This window comes from Ammospiza caudacuta, chromosome 7, assembly GCF_027887145.1.
Source record: "Ammospiza caudacuta isolate bAmmCau1 chromosome 7, bAmmCau1.pri, whole genome shotgun sequence".
Taxonomy (NCBI): domain Eukaryota; kingdom Metazoa; phylum Chordata; class Aves; order Passeriformes; family Passerellidae; genus Ammospiza; species Ammospiza caudacuta.
Genome location: NC_080599.1, coordinates 29,583,580 through 29,606,502, shown reverse-complemented (window position 1 = coordinate 29,606,502; position 22,923 = coordinate 29,583,580). Strand labels below are relative to the sequence as shown.

Genomic DNA, 22,923 nt, shown 5'->3' with positions numbered 1-22,923 from the left:
ATTCAGTAGACTTTCTAATAGATGATGTTTCTAGCAATGACTAATAAGAGAAATTCTTAATATTTTGGAGTATTTTCACAGAAAAACCTGTTTGGTTTTGTGTGTATGAATTTAGTTTAATCTTAGGGTTGTGAAAATCAATCCCTGATTGTATGAGAACTGGAGAAGAACAGCAAATTTTTAGCTATAAAATAAAATTATTTATTCAGCTTGAGTTATTAATGTTAAATTGCATTTTTTTGGTGTGAATATGTGGCACAAGGCCTTTTTTGTAATGTAAATTTGATTTGACTGAAGCTTCTGTAAAATCCAGAAGCATTTGGCAGTGATCTCAGGCATCTTGAAATGAAACCACAGAGATGACACAAAAAGCAAACTGCTATGCTTGTCTGTGCTTGGAAAATACTTCCAAGCTAGATATACTTAGAAGACTTTTAGGGTTCCTTCCAACCTAAACCTTTCTATGTTCCAATTCTTTACTGTATTCATTTGTGGAGTATTAAGAAGGATATCACATCCTTTCTTCAATATTTTAATTAAGATTGTAATTTCTTTGAAAGTTCTGTGTTGTCTGACTTCAGCACCCAAGTTTTTTCATGTAAAACTATGCCAGTATTAATTAGTGACTGAGATGGGAAAAACTCAATATGACACCTTTCCCTTTTTCTTGTCTATATTTGTGGGTTTTTAGTAATTTATAACTGAAAGTATATGGTTTACCACAGAAATTGATTAAAAAGAGTAAAAAAATTGGAAATAATCGAATAAGAATAAATTGTAAAGAGAATGAAATAGCTGACTTCATTCTTGGGCTCTGCTAGGTCATCAGCCTAAGTTGGAGCACTCCTCATGCTGATGATGTGTGATTGGCACTTAACCAGCAAGTGACTTTGAGGAGGAGAATGATGTACCTGTAAAAATTTACTACTCTGCCTGAAAAATAGTGTTTGCAGTAGCAGTGGTGTTGGTGGCAGCCTCTTAAGATTATACCAATGTAATGCAGACCCATATTCAATCACTGGCAGTGTGGGAAACTTTAAAAGAATGAGGAGCTTTACTACGTGATACCGTGATCTTCTCGGGAAAACCAATTCATCTTTGGATGAATCTGCTACAGCTCAGCCATAGGCTATCAGGGCAGGCAAATGCTGAGAAGAAGCAGTATCTCTGTATTTGGCAGCTGGCTTTAACACTGACTTCAAACTTCCTCTTGGGGAACAGCAGTTTCTCCTTTTCCCACCAGTAACAAATTTAAGAGTGTGGAGGGAAATGCTGTGATTTTGTTCTGCAGATAATTGGGACTAAAGCATAGAAATGAGAAGCTCTTAGTCTGATACTTCACTTAGCCAAGGGTCCTGGAGTCCCAGGGGAGTTTTTATGTGCAATTATCAGAGAACACATAGAAACAGCATGCAACAGTCTCCACTTCTTACTTGCAATATATCATCCAAGCAGTTTACAAAGAAAGCAGATCTTCTATTTTCTCTCAACAGGTGAAGCCTAAAGCAAGGAATAATTTGTAACACAAACATTGCTTTAGTTGGTCACTAGAGGATTAATTGTAACAAACAATTATGTTTAACACCTGGAAAGATGAAAAAAAACTCAAAAAACCTGACCCAGAATAAAAGTATAAGAAACACTTTGGAAAAGAAGGAGGCAGGCAAGACAAGCATTAAGCAGTTCTGAGGTGAAAGAAAAAATACTAAAACAGAAAAAAGGGAAGTTGCCATGTATGAATGCTTATCCTCAGGAAAGAGCAAGATAGTAGATGTTATAGTCTGAGCATGAGGTTTCCAGAGTCATTTGTAGACCAAAGGACCAGATCCTGCGCTGGATCTCTTCCCAGATTTTCCCCTGCAACTTAGTGCGAGTCCTGGTTGTTTCTTGCTCCCTCCCCCTTCACCCACTGGCTTTCCTTTCACAGCAAGTGAAAGATTTCTCCTCTTTGTTTGTTGTGTTTCTAGAGTAATTTTCCTTTTTTCCCAGGCATAGCTCTTTTGATAAATTCTGCTTTGTAACAATGTCCAGATCAAGCTCCCAAGCATCATAATATTTGCTTTTAGGAAGTGTGATTTGTGTGGAGTTTTTTTTTACTTTTACTGCAGTAGGTACCTACAAATACAGTGGAAGAAAATGAGATGTCAGTTTTTTTTATAAAGCTATTTGTCAGGTGAAAGATTTATTTCTCACAAAGATGGATAGCTGAATACACTTGTAAAAGGAAAACTGAATTCTGTGGGGACACTAAAGGCTGTCTGTGGCTCTCAGAAAATGGAATCTGAGAATAAAGTTTTTTGAAGGCCTGCACTCATATTTTGGCTTCTACTGGAAGCTATACCTAATTGTGATATATCTGTTAAAATACATTTTCATGGGACTGCTGAAGTGTGAGGAGTTTTTAAAAGAGAATTGTGAAGAAAAGAACATCTAGCTTTTAGTTGTATAATATGAACACATTGTGGTGTTAGATAATGTGATGGCTGTGCTTGGGTCATCTCCCTTGGGATGGTGCAGAGGCAAACTGAGGTCCTCTTCCCTTTTATGTGAGAATGAACAAACTAGATGAGTAAAAAATGAGGATGAGGAAAAAAATAAGTCTCATATTGAATAAGAAAAGCGAGTGGAAATAAATTCTCAAATGTCTTAAAAATTAGAGCAAGATAAGCAAGACAGCCTTTCCAGCTCCTTGCTTTGTGGTGCTGCAGTTGCCTGCCATACCCTTTAGGCACCACGTGCAGCCCTGCTCTGTCCTCAGCTGCCTCTGTAAGGCTCTGCAGCCTGTTCACCTGCGAGAGCAGAAAAGATGGGCTACCTGGAGCTGGCCTCTTTAAATAAAGTGCTCTGTCCTGTATATGCAGTTTAGGGATTTTGCTAGTAAAGCATGCTAATAATTCATTGCACCTAAAGAAAAAGATTCTGAAACAAATGAGGAAAAACCCCAAGACTTGAAAGCAGCAGTATGAAAAGATCTAAGTTAACTTACAGCAGAATAGATGACATCTAAGGAGACAGATCACTTTTTGCATTAGAACCAAACTAGGTTTAAGTTGGCATTACTGGTTTAATTATTTTTAATAGGATTTGCATTTATTGTTGATTTGTATTCCTACTATTAGAAATAGTTGATCTTCTCAGAATAGTTAGATATGAATTCAGTTTAAATATTTCTGTCTAGAAATGGCTATTGATTTCTAGGGATCTATTTGTAATTTAGAGGTACTTGCCAGACAGCTCAGCCAATACATTTGCATGATTAGGTTGTTTGGGAGCTGCTCATTTTGAATTTTCATGGTGTGTGACTAGTGACCTAACTCATGCATTATTGCTTCTATTCCATTTTTCATCAGCAAGCTTTTAAAAAGCAGGAGAATAAACAGCAGAAAGTTTATAATATGTACACAGAACTTGTTTTCATGTGAACCTTGGGTGCCATCTTTGAAAAATTTTGGGCTCAATGTTTCTGTGAATAAACCCAGGCTTGAGAACAACTAACTGTAGAGCAAATGAATAAAGTTTCTTACATGTGAAAAACTTGAAAAGGTACCTGAGGAATTGCTTTCCCCAGATGTATGATGAGAGATGGGGCATGTGAAATGCTTAATGTTAGTATCAGTCTTGTGTTTCAGTATCCCCTATATAATTGTTACAGAAGTTGTGGTGCTCTTAATGACTGAAACTGAGTGTACTGAGTGTAGATTAGTGAATGTTAGATTTTTCTTGTTTAATTCTGTCTAAAATTAAAGCACATTAAAATATTTTTCAGAGAAATAGAATTAAATAATCTCTAAAATTGCATGTTTACCTTCAAAAATCCTCAGACTGTTTAAAGACTTTTTCTTTAAATAGCATCTGAAAAAGATGTGTTTATTACCTTTTGTTTTTCAAGTCTGTTTGTTATCTCAGGCAGGCCAAATTCTTATATCTCTGTGTAGCAGTCTGAGGAAGAAATATTAGAATGGAACAAAATCTTTCCAACTGGTTAATGAGTTACTTCAGAGTCATCCCTGTATTTGCTGGTGGATGCTGGCAGAGTGAAGTTGCAGTAGGAGTATTGTTTATCTGTTTGTTTGTTCTAATAATTAATTATATGTACATTTAGAAAAATACAGTTTCTGTTTACTTTTAGCTAATATTTTTAAAATAATCCCCTAATGTTAATACAAGTGATCAGTAATGGACTTGTTTATAGGAATTAATTGCTGCTAAGAGATTTATTTCATGCGATATTCTGTTTATTGGCTTAAGCTGAAGAAGTTTCTGAAGAAAAAGTCCAACGACTCAGTGTTAGTCTGGGGTTCTGATGGGTAACAGGCTTTAATGCCAGCTTTGTCCCGTCTGCTTGTGCTAGTGTTATTACTGAGGTCAATGGATTAAGAAATAAAAATGTAGAAACTGTGAACTGTATCGACTTTTGTCTCAATGGATTGCTTTTTGCAGATGTATGAGGCCGTATTTATTCTTTAGTCATGTTTATGGAACTTACTGAGTATCATGGGGATAGTGCTGGCTATACTTCAAGTAGGAATTAAAACCATGTATTTTCATTGTCTGAAAAGGAAGACTCCCTTCCTTTCTCTAGTGTATTCTGTAAAGAAGTATTAGACAAAGAAAATAATATCCATGCTGCATAGGTCTCACTTTGCTCCCATTTGAGTCAATAGTAAATCTGTTACTGAATTTAATGAGGGTCACCTGGGACAAAACAATGCCTGAAAAAAAAAAGTTTTTTAGGCAATTTAATAAGAAACTGTAATAACATGTTGAAACAAAGCAATTATTTTGTTGGCCACAAATGGAAGTTACTTCTAATATGTGCAAGTTTTTGAATGGATTTATCCCACTTTGCAAAATTAGGCATCTAATCAAGGGTAGTCGTCTGGACCTTCCTTCTGATGCCATAATAAAGCTGAATAGCCTGAGTGGGTCAAGGATAATTCTCCTTTCTTCACCCCAAGAAAATTCCCTTACAAAAGTATTGATGCTTTTTTGTTTAGCTGAAATCCTAATTTGTAAGTATGAAGAACTTATCTATAGTCAATGCAGTTGTAAAGTTACAAAGGTCTGCAAGGCTGTTTAGACTGAAACTGATGTTTTAAGGCAATTACTACTGTAGAGTGAGGGGAAATGTTTTACAAATACTGTTGATATTAACTATTTTCTTTTGTAAACCCATTAATTTCTTTGCAAATAAATATTTCCATTATTCAGTGACTAGCCTATACAAAAATGAGGTGTATCTGAAGGAATAACAATGAGCAGTAGAAGGCAGTGTTTGTCCTTACACTGCCCAGTGAGGGTTTGGACCAGTGTGATGAGCACAGTAGGTTATGCTGAAGGGGAAAATGGATACTTTTACCCAAAGGTTAGGAATAAACCCTGATGCATATTGTGATTAACTCCAGTAGATTGCAGTAAGAACAGTAATTTGAAACGTGTGATACATGAAGCCAGACACTGACGCAAAGCAGAAGTAGGAGAGCATGATTTGCTTTTTCAGAAAAGTGGAGTCAATTGGCATCAAATGCCCTTAAGCACTGGAGGTGCAATCTGTCTGATAGTAACCTATAAGAAATAATTGTTAGATTAAAATGGCAGCACAAACCTTGGAAAATAAAATGATTATGTACAGTCAGACACAGGATGAAGTGGCTCATAGGATGCTATAGTGGATAATATTTATAGTGGTCTTAACTCTCCTTCCCAATCCTGTTTCCTTCTGTGTTCATGTAAAAGTCCCATTCTTTTTATTGCCATTTATTACAGGATCCTGCAAAAAATAAAAAGTATAGTAAGGAAAATCCATTGTCTTGTTTTTAATAATATCCTTATTTCTTCAACAGTTTTGTATGGCTTTTTTTACTGGTTACTTTTTCTCTGAATATACAGGGTCCTGTAATAAATGTCTGACGAAAAAAATACAGACACTATTGAAAATGTCAATTTTTTTGTTCTTTAGAACTTCTTTTTCTTCTTGTTTAAAAGATCCTGTGATCAAACTCTGCTCAGATAAACAACACAACACTGAACGCAGCATATGAGTTGTGCAGCCAACCTGTATTGATCTGTATCCATCCATCCATCACTTGTACTGTGTGTGATTGTGTAGCTCCAGGAACTGCAGGGGTGGTGCATTGTGAAGAGAGGGAAAAGCAGCCCCTTTTGTTTGTAGAGAATACAACATTCAAGAGCAATGAAATGGCATGTTCAGCCTGTTCTGGAAACAGAAGGAACGTCTGATTCATTGCAGTTTCTTGCACACCTATTTGAATGTACGCTGATTATTTCAGTTAGAACTCTCAGTGTGTGGTGGTGATTTTTCTGGTATAAAAGTAGGTTTTTGTTATGGTTTTTCATCACAATAAAGAGGTTTCTTCTTTTTTTTTCTTCCCCGTGGCTGGGTTATTCTCTACAATCTGTACAATGTTCATGTTTATTTCCTTCTGCATCTTCTCCATATTTATATTGCTCACTTGTGTGACAGTTTTTAAAATTTCTGTTCTTTAACTCATATGTCAACAGATTTTTAATTATGCAAATATCTTACCTTAGCTTTGATCAATTACAGAAGAGATAGAATTTTTTTCTTCCTTGCCATTATATCCCACTGATGTCTTTCCATTGTGGTTGTTTCATGTTGCCCTAGCAGATCCTTTTAATTTTGAGCTCTGGTACACAGGAATTTTTTTAATGATCAGAAGTGCCCTTGTGTTGATCTTTTATTGGTCTCCAATAAGATATTAGTTTAAAATTATTTGGATTCTCTAAATTTGGGACATGGATTTCATTTGGAAAGTGAGTGTCAGCAGAAGTTCCACTAAACTGGTGCAACTGGTTATTTCCAAGCAACACTAATTACTGTCTGCGATCTCTTTGTAGAATACCTCATCAATGTACTGCCTGAATGCAATAATGTATTTGGATTGGAAATATTCCCAGAATTCAGTTCCAGATGTTCCTTTTCCAGCCTTGCAAAAACAGTAATATTCTCCAGCTGCAATGGGCTACAGTACAGACAGCATTTCCTCAGAATTGGTGTCTGACAGAAGGCAGTAGGGAGGTTTCAATAATATTTGGTTCAAAGTTTTGCATTCTGTGCTGGTTCAAGCAGAATCATCTGAAAATGCAGTTTTACTAAACTCAAACTAAATATAGGATTATGTAAAAAAGTCAAAATATATTCTGAAAGTGGTTTAATTTTGATGCCACTGAAATATTTAATTTTTTTTTGTCCGTCTTGATCCCTTTTTTGCTTTGTTTTCTATTCCAGAACTTTCATTAATATACTACTCATTACACCTTCCACAGGTTTGATATTGTAGATATATCCAATATATGAAATTCAGTAGTTTTTTTCAGTGTTATTGAGGTGTAATGCCTCAATGTCAGACGAAACTGATTTATATTAAAGTGTGTGTTTTAAAAACTTCCAGCCCTAATTCAAAGCAAAATGAAATTACAGCATGTAAATAGTTCTGGAAAATGTAAATGGTTGTTTATGAGATTCATAATGGAATGTTACAGTATAAGGCCAGGAATGTGTTTCTGATTTAAGTGTTTATTCTGCTAGTTTGACATTGTGCCTGGTTTTAGGGAGCTTGTGAATGAGGCTTCCAAATGGCTTTATGTAATATTAGAGAGAACCCCCTATATTTAAGAAGATCAAGCAAAATGTTGAGTTCATAGGGAATTGCTGCTCAGCAAAACTTCAGAGAAATGTGACCATGTGTTAATGCACAGGTTGGTGTGAAGTCTTGGGTAAGCTTGAAATGTTTGTCCTGGATTTTACTTTAATTTTGCATCTATTCCTCATTTGGAAAAAATGCCTATTAGTACAGCTGTCATGGAATTGGAGAAACAGTCACCATAAATGCTATTTCCATGTAGAATTAGACTTACAGTTAAGAATGCCTTTAAAACACAGCTTTGAGACAATTTGTAGAGAAAGTGGACAGACATAAAAAAAGCAAATTACTCTCAAGTAAGGCAGTGATTCAGTGATTAATTCTATCAGTGTTCCACTCTTATACCTATGCCTTCAATATTTGCTTGATTTTTTTTTTATGGTGCTTCATTATTTGCTATTCAGCGTGCATAGTTTGTTTTTCTCTTGTTTAAACCATTTTAGTCATTCAATAAGAGCACTAGAAACATTGTTTTTTAATTAAGTTGGCCAAACATTCCAGACATATAAAAGAGTAGTATGGCACTGAGGCAAAGATTTTACAAACATCCCAAGGACTCAAAATTGTTGACATAAAATATTCAGCAAATGCTTGCAGGTAATGAGTGTTTGAATAAAATGATGGTCATTTCCTAGAGAATTTGTGATAAGAGATGGGACTAAAGTCACAAGAATGTGATTTGCAATGAATAATTCAATTGAAGCAGAACAAACATTTGCAAGTTGGGTTTCCTTCATGTTTCATAAATTTCACATCCTATCATTTATTTGCCAAAAGTTATTCTCTTCTAATTAGTTTTCTAGAAATCTGAAGTCTTATGCATTTCACAAACTTAAAAGAATAAGTTCCTTTACATAGTCCTTGTTTTTCTTTGAAGTTGGTTCTGTGTTTTCATAAGTATGAAAACAAAATTTAATTTGTCCTAATGAGGAGAAAAGCTATTTACACATCTGCAGAAGGAATTGCTGAATACATTAAACAGTAAACTCTAGAAATTCTGGTACCTAGGTGTCTTATTAAACTTGTTTTTCTGTCTTTTGATATTTTCTCTTTTGTTGAATAGCAATACTTTGTCTTAACTTTTTTTTTGCAGGAAGAAGAGGTTACACTTGGATTGATATTAAAATGATAATTTCCTTTTTATTTTTATTGCTGGTCATGAATTATTTGACTACAACTAGAGACAGTTGTGTTTCATGGGGGAAACAATGTATTCTGTTTATTTTTCCTCTTGTAAGCTTACAAATTACCCATAAAGACATTAATTCATTTATATTTTTAATTGTTTTCAAAGAAGTTTTTGACCTGCAGACAAGGATGCAGTGTTCTTAGACTTCCTAAAAATGTTTGATACCAGCAACATCTGTGGAATGGGAGTTTACCTCATAAAAGGCCAGATTCTGGTGCAAATTCTTTCAGGGCATGTTCAAAATTAACTTTCAAAAATATGCTGCCATAGTTTAATTCATTGTCATTGTTGCTTCTGCCCCTTTTCCATTTACTCACAGAGAGAACATGAATGTAGCTGGTGAGAACCCCAGGCTGCCTGGGAAGTTATTTGATGTAAACTTCAAATTAGGCTGCTGGCATCAGAATAGCTTTAGATTAAAAGATATGAGTTTGGTTTAAGTATGATACCAGCTTATCAGCAGAAAGAGATAGAACTTCTTTCTGTCAGAGATTTTTAACAAGATTGCAATGACAAAATGGAGAAGACAATGAGATTATTGTATCATGAAGCATAGAAGCTTGAGGCAGTTTTAAAAAACTTGTTGCTGTAATTAGTTTAACCATAAATGTCATAAAACCCTGCTCTGTGTGTGCTGTATGACAGACTGTACAAATCAAATTGTAAAGATAGTGGCTTAACAACTATTCCCTTCAGCTTCTTCCCCATAGTATCTGATTTCCATTAGCATGAGGTAAGCAGCTCATGCCCTGACTTGCAGAATTATATTATTTCTGTGGTTTCTTTTCTATAGACGCAAAATTGCTTAAATTATCCCCTCCAAGCTGACAACTGCAGCAGTGGCAAGAAAGGTGCTCAGGCTGTGCCTCTGTAGCATTTGTCAGGTGCCTCTTCAGGAAAAACCAAGGTGCCAGAAAGGCATCAGTCCTGAGGAGCCAACAGCAGTAAAGGCAGATTAATTACCTGTAATCACCTGTTAGAGAACAAGAGAATGGTGTAGCATTTTTTAGTTAACAAAAATATCAGACTTGCTTCCTGCCTCCAAACTTCTCAAAGCTTGAAAATATAAATTTCTACTGTTCTTCCCCACTGTGATTTTCAGTTGAATTTTGTGGGATTTTTGAAACAGAACACTTGGGCTGATGGGGAGATGGATCAGCTGAATGTTAGGAATACCCAAATTTTCATAGCAATAGCTTTCCCTAATGTGCTTCACGTAGTATCAGGTTTATTTCTCTTGTATAATCATACAGAAATAAGAAATTTATATAAGAAATTTATATATTTCATCATACAGAAATAAGAAGTTGAGCAGCTTCATATTTGATGTTTAGAGGATAGGCTCCAGCTAGAGCTGGCCCTCATCCTCTAATTAGTCCAGTTATGAAGAGTCACTGTTACTCAGATAAATCAATATAAAGAATATTGTTTTACAGGGCTAAGAAACAATTATTTTCTTCAGAATGTGTCCTCTGTAATTGCTACAGATTTCTCTGCTTTTCAGGACTGTGTGTTGTGAGTTCTGATGTTTTCTGATTGCATATCAAGAAAGTTTGTCACTTTAACCAAAGGTCTATAATAACATCTTGTAGAACCAATTCTGGTTGAACTCACTGAACATTAAAATCTACTCAGCTGTTCATGAAAGGAGTTCGAGTTTTTCCACAAGAAAGAGTCTGATTGGAAAAGTCAATGATGGTATCAGGAAGGTTTCTAATTATTGCAGCAGATTTTGGATTAGGCATTCTGCATGCAGGCATTTTAATGAAGAATATTTTCCCTGTCCCTTGCCAGTGGGTAGGGGATGCTTGAGCTGCACCACATATTTAGAAGTCCTTGATACATGCCTGATAACACAAATTAAAATTTCACCAGATACAGAGCATGAAATCTTTAAACCACTTCCTATTTATAAAGCTTTTCTTTTGGAGACAATAGAGACTACTGGGTATACCGGAATGGTTTGTGAATATTGAAGTAAAAACTTGTGATGTCTGTATTGCCTGAGGGCTTAGGAAAAAACAGATAAGGATATCTTGGATCAACAAACTCAGATAAGGTGAAGTAAATTCCTTGATCTTCAGGGAAGATAATTAGCCAATCTCTAATCCCACGAAGGAAGTCTCCTTATTAATAAAGCTAGATCACATACCAATTTGTCCCTTATCTAATGTGCCTGACTGATTACTAAAATCCTCCATTTTTCTCTGGCTGTTGCCTTCCTGAGTAAACAAATCACCAGGTTCGATTGGCTCCCATTTGCACTTCATTGCCCCCTGACTGCAAACATGCTGTAAAAACAAGCTGCCTCAGGTTCTTTTCAATCTCCAAAGGGAGAAGGAGCAAATCCATACCTAATTATTTTAATTTTTTAGTTTTGTTTTCCACGAGACATAGTGTTTAATTTTGAGTGCAAAACCATTTTTTCAGTAAGATAATGTCAAGGTTACAATAATACACTTTTTGCACTCAGGAAGGCATAGAGAAATCCATCAGTGTTTCAAATCCATTCCTGTTACTGTCCAAATTATCTTCCAAAAGTGCAAGGTAATTAAAAGACTAAAACGAGGCTAAGAAGTAAATGGCTTTACTTGCATGCACTATTTCATTTGGATGAAAGTTAGTTCAGAGCAAGTTAAACAGTGAACAAACTCTGCTGAAATGTATTTGGTTTCTTCCCTTCATTTTAGGGGGCACATATGCATCAAGAAAGTGAGTAATATACCAGTCTGGGTGTATTCTCTTTGAAGAGATCCTTTTGGCACCTGTCTGTACTTATTTTCTTTTTGATATTTGATCTCTACATTAGGACTAAATTAACAAAAAACTCAAACCCCAATTATATGGTATGATGTTTTAAACTCAGCACCTTTTCTATGTTTAAAATATCTTTTTTTGGAACTGGTTTGATATGTGTGAGCTAGCTGGAAATCAAGCAAAATATATTCAGATCTAGCTATTGTCCTTGACTTTCCTTCTGAACACAGCAGAAACATTTGTGTCAAGGGCACAAAAGAGAAAAAAAGGGTTATCCCAAAATAAATGCTACCTGAGGGGTGGGGACCTGCCAAGGGCCAGCCCCCCTGTGAGCTGCCTGGATTCCTGTGGGGAAAGCACTCGTCCTCTGGTCCCTAACACAGGTATCCTGATGGGGGTGCAAGGGGTTTCTGGCTCCCTATCCCTGACACTAACCCTGCTCTTCTGACTAGGCACTCTGGCCAAAACCAGGCAAATCCTTGCTTTGATGTTATTTATAAATAAGATACAAAATGCTATTTTTTAGCAAATTGCCAAATGGTGGAGAGGAACGCCTCAGTGACTCAACCAGGTCAAATTTATGTGTCAACTGAGTTGTAAAAACACTATCAAGTACAGAAATGTAGGAGGCAATTCTGAGTATTGGTAGGTGAGAAATACTGTTCTTTACCATTTTTGATTTCATTAACTCACAGAATGGAAGACAGGGGTTCTCTGGGTTAATTATGCAAGAGGTAGAATGGAAATTAAAAACAATCTCTTTGGGGCCTATTAAAGAAAGAGGGCAGGGAATACCAGAGGCTAATGAGATTGCTGTAGTGTTGGGAAAGGAGTAGAGGATAGCTCTGATAGGAACTGGCAATATGAGAGCAGAAACAGTTCTTGAATATTTCAAGGCTGCAGTGTTCACTCTGGGGAAAATACTAAAGAAGCTAATGGAAACAGTAATTCATTAATATTTTATTTGAGATATTTATGCAAGTCATGTGTTTTTAAGTATTTCCAGGCTACTTCTATGAGATGGGAATATAATGAGGCAGAAGAATTGAGGAGCAAAAGTATCTGAAGCAAGTTTGCTAATTGAGTTTGATCCAGACTGGCCACTTGAAGCAATATCAAGTGAATGGGTTCTTGCAGTAGGTTGCTGCTTGTTGCAGCATGGCAAATCCCTGCAGGTCATACCCAAATGATCCCACTGCTCAGAGGAGGGAAGAGCTGAGAAATTCTTGTCACACAAGATGCTTCTGAGGTGTATTTGATTGAAGTTAATAATTCAGGGGCCTTTGAAGAAGATTGCTCTTAATTGTCAGTAATGAAAATGGGCAAACCCAGCTACAGCCAACTGAGTTTGTGAAGTGCTCTGTGCTTTGCAGTTGCCTGCATGTGAGACCCCAGTAAGGTTAACATTAAGGAATGAATGAACAGGAGACGTGAGGTAGAAAGAGAAGCTGTGCAGTTTCCCCCTGTTCTGCTTGTCTCTTCTGCTTTAGAGCAAACTGTCATAATAATGGCATGGTACATGCACAGCCTTATGTTAACAGCTTTCTGGAGATGATATTCTATTCCCTTTGGGCAGCCTGCATGCCAGCATTTGACATATGCACAACGAAAGGAATTGAGAAAGGGAGAGTGGGTAGTTCTGTGATCAGCAAGTAGCTGGGAAACTACAAGACAGCAGACTATTTCATACAGCTTACTTGATATTTTTTCACTCTTTTCATTGAAAAGATCACTATTAAATAAAAGGAATTGACCAAAAAGCCCTCAAACTCCAACCAACCAGACAAAACCCCCAAAATCTCACCTTAAACCAAACCAGTAACAACAACAAAAAAGCAAACCCCCAACCCCTCTCTCCCCTTTTCCCCCCTGAAAAACTAAGCCTACCTGTGACTATATCCTACCTGCTTGTTTTAGGGAGTGTTTGACCTCGCTGGAGGTTAGCTGAGGTTTGGAAAAGCCTTTGAGAGGTGTGAGGGATGCCCTGGGACTGTGCTGAGTGCCCAGTGCAGGGGTGAGGCTCTCAGAGCTGCAGGGCACTGAGAACAGTGCTGGGCACAGAGCAGGCTGCAGCACCTGAGTTACCCAGAGCTCTGAGCAGCCTGCCTGAGAGCTCTGCACACACTGAGCTCAGGTACACAGCACCCTCGTAGATAATTCATTGCAATTATTTTTCCTTATAGATATCAATAAACCCAGATTTTCAGAGACTTTCAGATTTGTGATGTGTTCTGTTCCAGTGGGAGCTGTGTTACCTGCACATGCCTTGAAAGCTCATGTTATAGGAGTGTGCTTTGTTTCTTAACTCAGTAAGCCAAAATAAATTCTGGCATAACAGCTATGCTTAAATGCTATTTATCAGAATGTTAGGTGGCTCCTAATATATTTTCTTAATTTTCTCATATTTGTGTGTTTTTATGCTCCGGTTGAAGAAGATCTCAGCAGCTGCAACTGCTCTTTGTCCTGAACTGAACTATTGGCTCAATTTTACATTGTTTAACCAAACTGAAAGGAAAATGGTTGAATTGTGTGAAGACTTATTTCACTCATTCTTAATTCAAAGGGAAATATACTCTTTCAGAATAAATTTAAGGAAGAAGAAAAGATAATTCCAACATATTTTGCTGAGGTTTCTGTCATTACCTGTAATGCAGAGGGCAGAGGTTTTTGAGAACTTAAAGTCAAATATTTTTATTTATTTAGTGTTTGGTTTATCATGTTATTAAGAATTTCCTTTACCAACAGAAGTATACTGTTTTCCTTGTGTAGATTGATTCTGAGAAATTTAATGTTTCCAAAATAGGAACTCTTGAAATAATAGGAATTAACAAAACAATCAAGGGAGGCTTGGGGTGACATCATGGGGTAACAACAGCTTACTGTCATAAAAAAATATACATGACAAGCTTTATGTGCTGCTCTGGGTTGTGTATTTCAGTGATATTTGAAGTGCTGTGGTTTTGCTGTTTCAGTCTGGATTTGTGCTGATATTCCTGACTTTCCAGTTCAAATGTAACTCAGAGTGCAAAAATAACTCTAAGAGTTTGGAGTTTAGTGGCACCTGTAGATTAGAGTTACAAATGCAGTAAAAGTGTCCTGGTAGTGTTCCAGCAGTCAGACTCTGCTCTGGCAGCTCATAAGAAAAGGCAATAATGCATAAGTGAGGCTGTGTAATTGCAGTTACCATGGGAACAAGCCTTGGGTTTGCAAGTTCCCTGAGTTCTGTGGATTGAAATTTCTGTATCAGCAGTGTATCAATATACTGTTTTGAATAACATCTCTTTAAATTATGTCCCTGTAGATGTTAGAATTGTCACGGACATTATTCAACATAAAATAATGTCCTCTGCTATAATTCTTATTAGCACACAGTTGTATGCATTATCAGTTGATCTATCTGGAAGCAAAAAATTCCACTGACATTTTAATATGAATTTTTTGTTCATTGTTTTAAATTTCTTCTTTTTGGAAAATTTATTTTTAATTTATTTTTATAAGGAGTGTTAAATTCGAAGAATTGACTGACTTGGTACTTGTTGCAGAGCAGCTTAAGCTGTTATTTTAAAGACTTCAGGGAAAATGAACCATTTTTTCAGTGTAAAGCTACTAAGAAATATGTTTTAAAAACAATTTAGAGGAAATTTTTTCAAGTGATTGTTCTTGAAAGTAAAGATATGTATTTTCAATTTTTAGTTTCTGAGCTTTTCATTAAGGATTGAAGGTCAGCTTGTTAAAGTAACGCCTCTTTCCTAAATTCTGTTTACCCACATCTTCGGCCAAATTTTCTAGATTATATCTGGATACTTCTTAATGGTTATCATATGAAAAATGAAATGCCATCATGTGGGAATTTCCATCAGAACTTTTAGAGATAATTTTTAAAATTAAGCCTTTTTGAAGAGACACTTGTGATTTTTGTTCTCTGTGCCAAATCTCTTCCCTAGAGGCCTGAGTTGATCCTTGATGAGGTATCAGTTGGTGCTGTTGGCAGAAACACATTGTGCATTGAAATATAAGAGCTTGCTGGGTGAGCCCTTCACCCAGGAACTGCACATTTCATTAGCTGTGGTTCCACTCTGCATTAATGGGGGTGACAGCTTGTCCTGTGTCACTGCATAAACAAGGTGACCTTCACAAAACCTTTCCTAATTGATTAGAGACAGAAATAATGTAAATATAATCCATTAGAAGTAATTATGTGTGTGCTTTCTCCATTGCTTTGCATCATGGGGAGCTGTACATAACATGAGGTAAGAGCACAATGCAAATAAAAATGAGGAAGTTATGGGGTGCTTGAGCATCTTGCTCTCTCTGATTGCCATGCTGTCTTCCTCAAGGCAACTACATTATTTCTTCATTGCTATTGCAAAAAGAAGCTAGAAATACCAGGGGATAATCACCAGGAGAAATAAAAGTCACACAACATGTAAGAGATAATGCAGTCCTGCACAGTGGGGGGAAGGGAGGATGTGATGGCAACAGCAGATGACGTTTCTTGATATGTGCAGCAGACCACTGAGCTGAGCTCCTGCCATCATTCTGAAGGCAAAGAGTCACTGGGCTTTCCCTCTTCCTTCCTAAGGAAAACCTTGGCTGAAGGTGGACAGCAGTCTGTGTTTTGCCACTGACTGTAGTTTGAAAATCACCGTCCGGGGTTTGGGACATCTAATGCTTAGAGATTCAGCAAACTGCCAAAAACAATAACGTTGAAGGCTTTAATTTGCCAAAAGGAAATACATCTGGACAGCCTTCCCACAGCAGTTAGGCTTCTTATCAAAGTCTGCTGTCAGAACACAACAATATGATAAACTGTGTTTTTTAATGGCAAAAAGCCCAGCCAAAATTATCTTCATAATTTCTTAGCAGCAGCATATGGCCACGGTGAAGTAATAGGTACATGGGGATATAAACTGTACAAATACATCAATTTCAGTACAGTAATATGAGGAGTGAGATACTGCTCAGCACGTGTAAGATCATCAGAACCTGGTCCAGAATGAATATTCACAAGCCTTTAGGTTGAGTTTTCTGATTTCTGGGGTAGATTAGTCTCAGGATTCAGCCTGCTGCTTTGTGCTTGGTATTTTTTATTTTCATTTAGAATTAGGCACCTGAGATGTGGCAGGCAACACTTGGGCATATTTTACAAAAAGTGCTGTTTGGACACTTCAAAAATTGCATTTTGAAAAGAAAACTAATTTTCTGTAGAAGTACTCAAGCTTGGCATGTTTTTATGAACTCCAGCTTTTTTTCTATTGACCATGGTTAAAAATACTGCAATTCTCTGGTAGGCATGATGAAGGGAACTGGACTGGGTGTGGAAAAGGATATTTCCCACCTGAGTTAAGAAAGAACAATAGGTCTAATAGGGCTCACATTTCATCTCTCTTGGACGCTCACCCCCGTGAGCTTCCTTCAGGCTATACTGGGCTGTGTGACAAAGATGAAGCTCCCAGATCCTTCTTCATAGTTTTGAAATCAAATCCCTGCTGTGGGAATTCAGCCCAGCAGAGGCTGTGCTCTATTAATTATTCAGTTACTACTTCTGTACTGGTAGACCAGAGGTAACCTAGCATAGGCTGTTGTCTTCAGAAAATATTATCCAATCCTCTACAAAGGATTACCAAGAGAAGCCCTAATTTCTGGAGTTGCTATAGAATACCAGAAATGGTGGAAGTGATCCAAACCTGTATAACCAAATAGTGGTAATCTCTGTGCAGGTGCTTTTCTACCTGGGAATGTTTTTGAAACATTTCTTCTGGCTTATTGCAGTGTCTCTTGAAGAATCAGAAACAAACTGTGGGCCATTGCACATAATCACAAATCCCAGTCGGAGATTTCATACCGAAATTGCAGCAGCTGGGTCTGGGCTGAAGTGGTGCCTTTTCACTGTGATCTGCCATTTTTAAACAAATGTGTTCTATAGGTCAGTGTAAGAAAGCACTCACCATATAGCCCTTTATCATGCTGGTTTTCAAAGCCAAATCTGCAGGACTGCTAAATTATACCCATTTGGTGTGTTAAAAATGAGAATCTAGCAGCTGATCTAATTGGACAGGTAAGGTTACTTATTGGTAAAATAAATCCCTATGCATAACAAAGGTATGTTAACTGTCTGCACTGTTCTTCCATCTTGGAGTATACTGGATTGCAGCAGCCTTTGGCAGGCATAATTTCCCTGGCTCTTGCAGAAAAAGTGGAATTTAGAATAGCTTTGAAGCTATTCTAATTTACATCAGAGAATTAGTATGTTCAGTATGTCCCTGCAAGGCTTTTTGTTAGGTCAAAAAAATCCTCTTTTCCCAAACTCTGGGAAAAACCTTTTTAAAAATACAATAATTTGAGTCTTTTGGCTTGATAATGATGAATCTATTCCAGAAAATCTAAAATTCCTTGTCAAAGAAAAAAAGAGTTACCCTCAAACATTGTTCTTTTACTTCCTTTTTTCCAACTCAAATACTTCAAGGTCTCTGCATGTATGGGGTATGTTGAAGAGTTGGAAAATTGATTTATTACCATGGTCACCCTTACTGTAAGAGACAGATGGGACCAACCCAGTTTTTGTGTTTGCAGTTCAGGTTCTGTGCTTGTACCTTCAAACACCTCAGAGAGGTGATGAAACTCTGACCTCCATTCTGCAGATTGTGTGCACACTTGCAAGCATCACAGGGAATGAGACTGTCCCCAAAATTGTTTTCCTTTGCTGTGCAAATGGAAGTTCATTTTTGCTTTTTGATGGTGTCTATAACATCAAGGAAAGACTTTGGTTTTCAATATCCAGTGGGTTTTTGGAATGTCTTTAAATGAACTCAGCATATCAGAATTTATTTTATTTTGGACATCCATATTGGAGTAGATGGGGTTGCTAAGGATTTTCTAACCTATAAATCATCTTATACCTTAGATGTATTTGTGGTAAAGCACGGCTTTAGTTGTGCCTGTGACTTCAGCAGTAGAGATACTTGGATAAGATTTAGTAACCGAGGAGAGCTGGCTGAGTCATGGTTATAGCCCCATTAATTTTGAACAGATGATACCATAAAATACATGGACTGCTGGATTTTGTGTTTCAGCAAAGAAAAGTAGTGAAAGGATAAAAAGCCAATGGACAACATATCTGATCATATCTGCTATCCCTATTTTAATCTGTTTGTGAAACATTGTAGCTGAAAACACCTACAGAATTTTAATGGCAAGTGGTTTATCTTTTCCCCAGCATCATATTTTTAGCACATTTAAAAATTTTGTAATCTTTGTATCATTCTGAAGAACGTCCAACACCACATTAGAAACCCATTATTTACATGTTTTTACTGATGTTGTGTGAAAGTGTTTTTCAACTACTTTAATTTGCTTGTAAACAAGTATTTTTATCAACATTAGGCTGCTGTTAGTCATGTCGAGTTGCCCCTGCCTTTCCATCCATTTCTGTGCCTGCAGTATCCATGGAAAATTAACTATTGAACAGGCAATTAGTCTTGGGTGTCTTCATTCCCTCCACTTGTGCAGGGTATCCAGAGAAAGAAAAAGCTGCAGAGCTTGGTGGAAGTTGAGTGTTGAAGAGATGAGATATACTCTCATCTGCCTCTGTCTAGAATGGGACTTGGGCTGGCCAGTCTCTCTCAGGCAGCTTTTTATAATGGAAACAATAATGGTAGAATGGAAACAATATACACAGTATGTTATGCTGAGGAACCGAATCAACTTTTCTTTGACATATGCTATAACATGGTATAATGTACCATCTACTTTTATAATATTTTATAAATAATAATATAATATAATTTATAAATAATATTATAATATTTTCACCATTTAATAAGTAAACTCATTAATATTATTTGACCAGCTGTACAAGTTGTGTTATAAAGGACCATTAATTAAGAAATCTGGGGGTGTATTGTAGAGCATTTAAAATCATACTTTAGTGCCATTTTGCAACATTTGATTGGGAATTATTATTAACAGCCAAATGTTGCTGAAGTCAAAGGCAGCTGCAGCAGCCAGGGTCTGGAGAACACAGAACCTGGCTCTTACACCTGCTCACATCTCTAGCTGCTGTGCTGGGAAGAACCTAAAAGGCCCTAAAAAGAGCCCCTATCCCTTGTGTGGGTCTGAAACTTCTTTTAGCAAATGTGTAGATATGGTGTTGTCCACATGAATAAGTGCAGAATTAGGAGTTTCTCATCCTTCTTATTCTCAGTTTCTTGTCGGAGATCTGCCTTTGTAAAAATCCCATAGCAAGCTACTCCTTTCCTTTCATGCTTGTGCAGTGAGGGTGAACTGAAATAAACTCTGTAGACTGCAGTGGAAGTTTTGTGTTTTCTTCATTCTTTGCTCCTTTCAGCTTGTCCAAAATTACAACAGAGAGGAGCCAGACAGCAGCATTGTGCCCTCTCACTGGTTATCTGCCAATTCTCACCCTGCCTGCAAGGGGATATAGAAATGCAGCCCAGATGGCTCTAAGGCTTCTCATCCTGCCCAGCCACAGCTGCTGTGCTCACAGGTCTGGTACAGCTTCGTGCTCTCCTCTCGGGCCACTTCATTGCAGAGGGAGGCATTGCTACCTGAGCAGCAGATACCCTTTCTCTGCTAAGGAGGCCTCTTTGACCCTGGAGATAAGTGTGCAGAATATTGGGTCAGTATAATGCTAACTCAGAAAATATATTTCTAAGATGACAAACACAGCTCTAATGTCTTGGACTTTGTGTTGCTTCTGCAGTTCAGAAGTTCTTACAACAACCTCCAATTTTTGGACTCAGAATCGTTTGGGTGTGTAATACAACCTGACTGGTACTTCAGTTTATTTGTGGTATAATTTGATTTGTCATTTATTTAAATGTTATTTTAAGGTTCTAGGGTTGGGATTGCAAGTTAGAGAAGTCTTTTCATGGTCTGAAATGATTGCTTCCTAAACATTTCAGGAGAAGAGCAAGGATATTTCCTGGCTCATCAATTCTATGCTTACATTATATTCAGTACTATTTTCCACAGGTAAGATATCAAATATATTTTGATTAAACACCTCATTAGGAATAAATGAATTGTGTACTTGCTACTAGAACTGATTCTTAGTCTGGATTCAGTTGAACAATAAAGCTGTCATCATGTAGAGAGATACCCAAAAACAGTGAAAACAAATCCATTGGTGTCAAGTATGTGTGTGTTGCTGTAATATCATTGCAGCACTAATTATTTCTAACACACAGTAATATAGTTGCATCTCAGTAAAGAAATAGTCTGCATACTATATATATAAACCGGATAAATAGTATATAGCTATAGAAATTCCAACATCCTTTTTTTCAGAAGGATATCTCTTCTAAATAAAAAACTTTGGCCCTGTCTTTGCCAGAATATATAAACAAGTATAATCAGTGTACAGCATACTATATTGAAATTAATGAGAGGTGATGTTTCCTGAAGAAATGTTGGAGATGCAGTGTTTACATTCTCAAAATTAAGAAGCCTGTCCAGTAAAACTCTGTAAACTCAGATAATTTCAGACAGACAGAGTCTAAGCTTTACAAAAGCATGGAAGTGCTAATGAACATTGTCTTTTTTGCAGACAAAGAGTGGTGGCAGAGGGAGCAAAATCCCCACAAGAATTTAAATATCTGAATTTCAATTATAACCACTTGTTATCTGGGAGGCTTTGTCATACAGAAGCAGACAGAAGCATATGTTAATCTGAAATCTGATTAAGCCTAGTTCTCAGCAGTAATTGTCAAGATATCCAGAAGACCTAAATGTGAACCTAAGATGTGTTTGGTATGCTTTTAGAACATCTGCAAGCATCATTCTCTTGTGCTTTTTTAGCATTCCAATGTGCTCGTTGTAATCCCTGTACATAACCCAGAACCAGCACTCACCAGTTCAGTACCAGTACAGAGCGGCACAACCTGAAGGTGGTGTAAGAACATCATAACTGGGGTGCAGGGGCAAGCTTAAAACTGCAACCCCAGTGCTGCAGAGGCTTGCAGGGGTGCCTGAACTCTGGAATCTGCACTTGCTCTGAATGCAGACCCAGGGGCACCCCTGGATGTTGTCTCCACTCACCCCATTCAGAACTGGCCACTGCCTCAGCAGCTGCCACAGCACTGTGGCTTAGGAAGGAAGAAAGGATGGGTCAGAATCCAACTCTGCCTTGATTGTACCCATATGTCTGCTTTATGAATAGCAGCAGTGGATTAAACACAGAAATACAATCAGTTCAATCTATTTCAATTCAACCCAATTGTAATAAAATAGATGTAAATGGAAAGCATTGCTTCACTTATTGGTTTACATTACACAGTCACAATGTTTCAGCATATTGCTGATCTCTTTGAGTGCTTTATCAAATATTTAGCTGTGGCATATTCTTTGATAAATTGTTAATGTTGATATTTAGCTGTCATTTTTTACTGGCTTTTTGGAACCTCCCATCTTAGTGTTAGTCAATTTATTATCCAAAAATTCTTATATATTCAAAATAAAATACGTATCTATAAAAAAAAAATTAAATCAAAGTACTGTTGGTACTGCACATTTAAATCTGCTCCCAAGATGGAGGAGCTTTTCTCCTTATAAATTCAGAAAGATAAGTAATTGAAAACTTTTTGTAACAAAAATCCCATCACTTTAGAGCTGATAGCCCAGGTACAAACCTTCAGCCTGATTTGATTTGAAGCTGTCTGATAGCAAATGTATAAAACTGGGGGCAAAATTGTTATAAGCTTACAGAGCATTGTTTGAGCTCTTGTCCAAGTAATGGTGAAAAATAAAGGTGTTTTTTCCCCCGTTTTTTGCATTTATCTGTGAAATATTGCTTTTGGAGTAACTGCAAAGTGAAGACAATTATTCTGTAATGCCCTGTATTTTCTAGATGAATGCAGGGCTAGGATTCATAGCTGTTTCACTCAATTACTGCTTTCAACAATGTTTTTACCAGGATATTGCTTTTTGGGCACTTAAGAAAACTGAATAAAATTGGATTTTATGTAAGATGAACCATAAAAGGAAAAACCATTCCACTAGCACAGGGTTATCAGCCTTCAAAACCATAAATTTTCAGCTTAACACTTGCTGTCTCATGTCTCTGCTATTTTAAATTTTTTTAGTATGAGGAAAAGGAGGTGTATGAAAAGGTAGCATAACCCATGAGAAACCTATTAAACAGTATAGTAATTGCCTTTTATATGTTTCAGAACACACATGTGGTTCTAATTTTAGAAAAAAAAAGAATGTTTGTTCCAAGCACAACAGAATCACTTTGATGTACTATTGCCAAAAAAAAAAAAAAGAAATATA

At 36.8% G+C, this 22,923-nt stretch overlaps 1 long non-coding RNA gene across 1 annotated transcript in view; it reads left to right on the top strand.

Annotated features, from left to right (window-relative positions):
- The window catches only part of LOC131560364 (uncharacterized), a 54,063-nt gene extending 32,701 nt beyond the window's left edge, over positions 1-21,362 (top strand). The window contains exons 2-3 of the long non-coding RNA XR_009274961.1: positions 20,556-20,625; positions 21,200-21,362. This is a non-coding gene — a long non-coding RNA (uncharacterized LOC131560364). The remainder of the gene's footprint in view (positions 1-20,555; positions 20,626-21,199) is intronic.
- Positions 21,363-22,923: the final 1,561 nt, after the last annotated feature.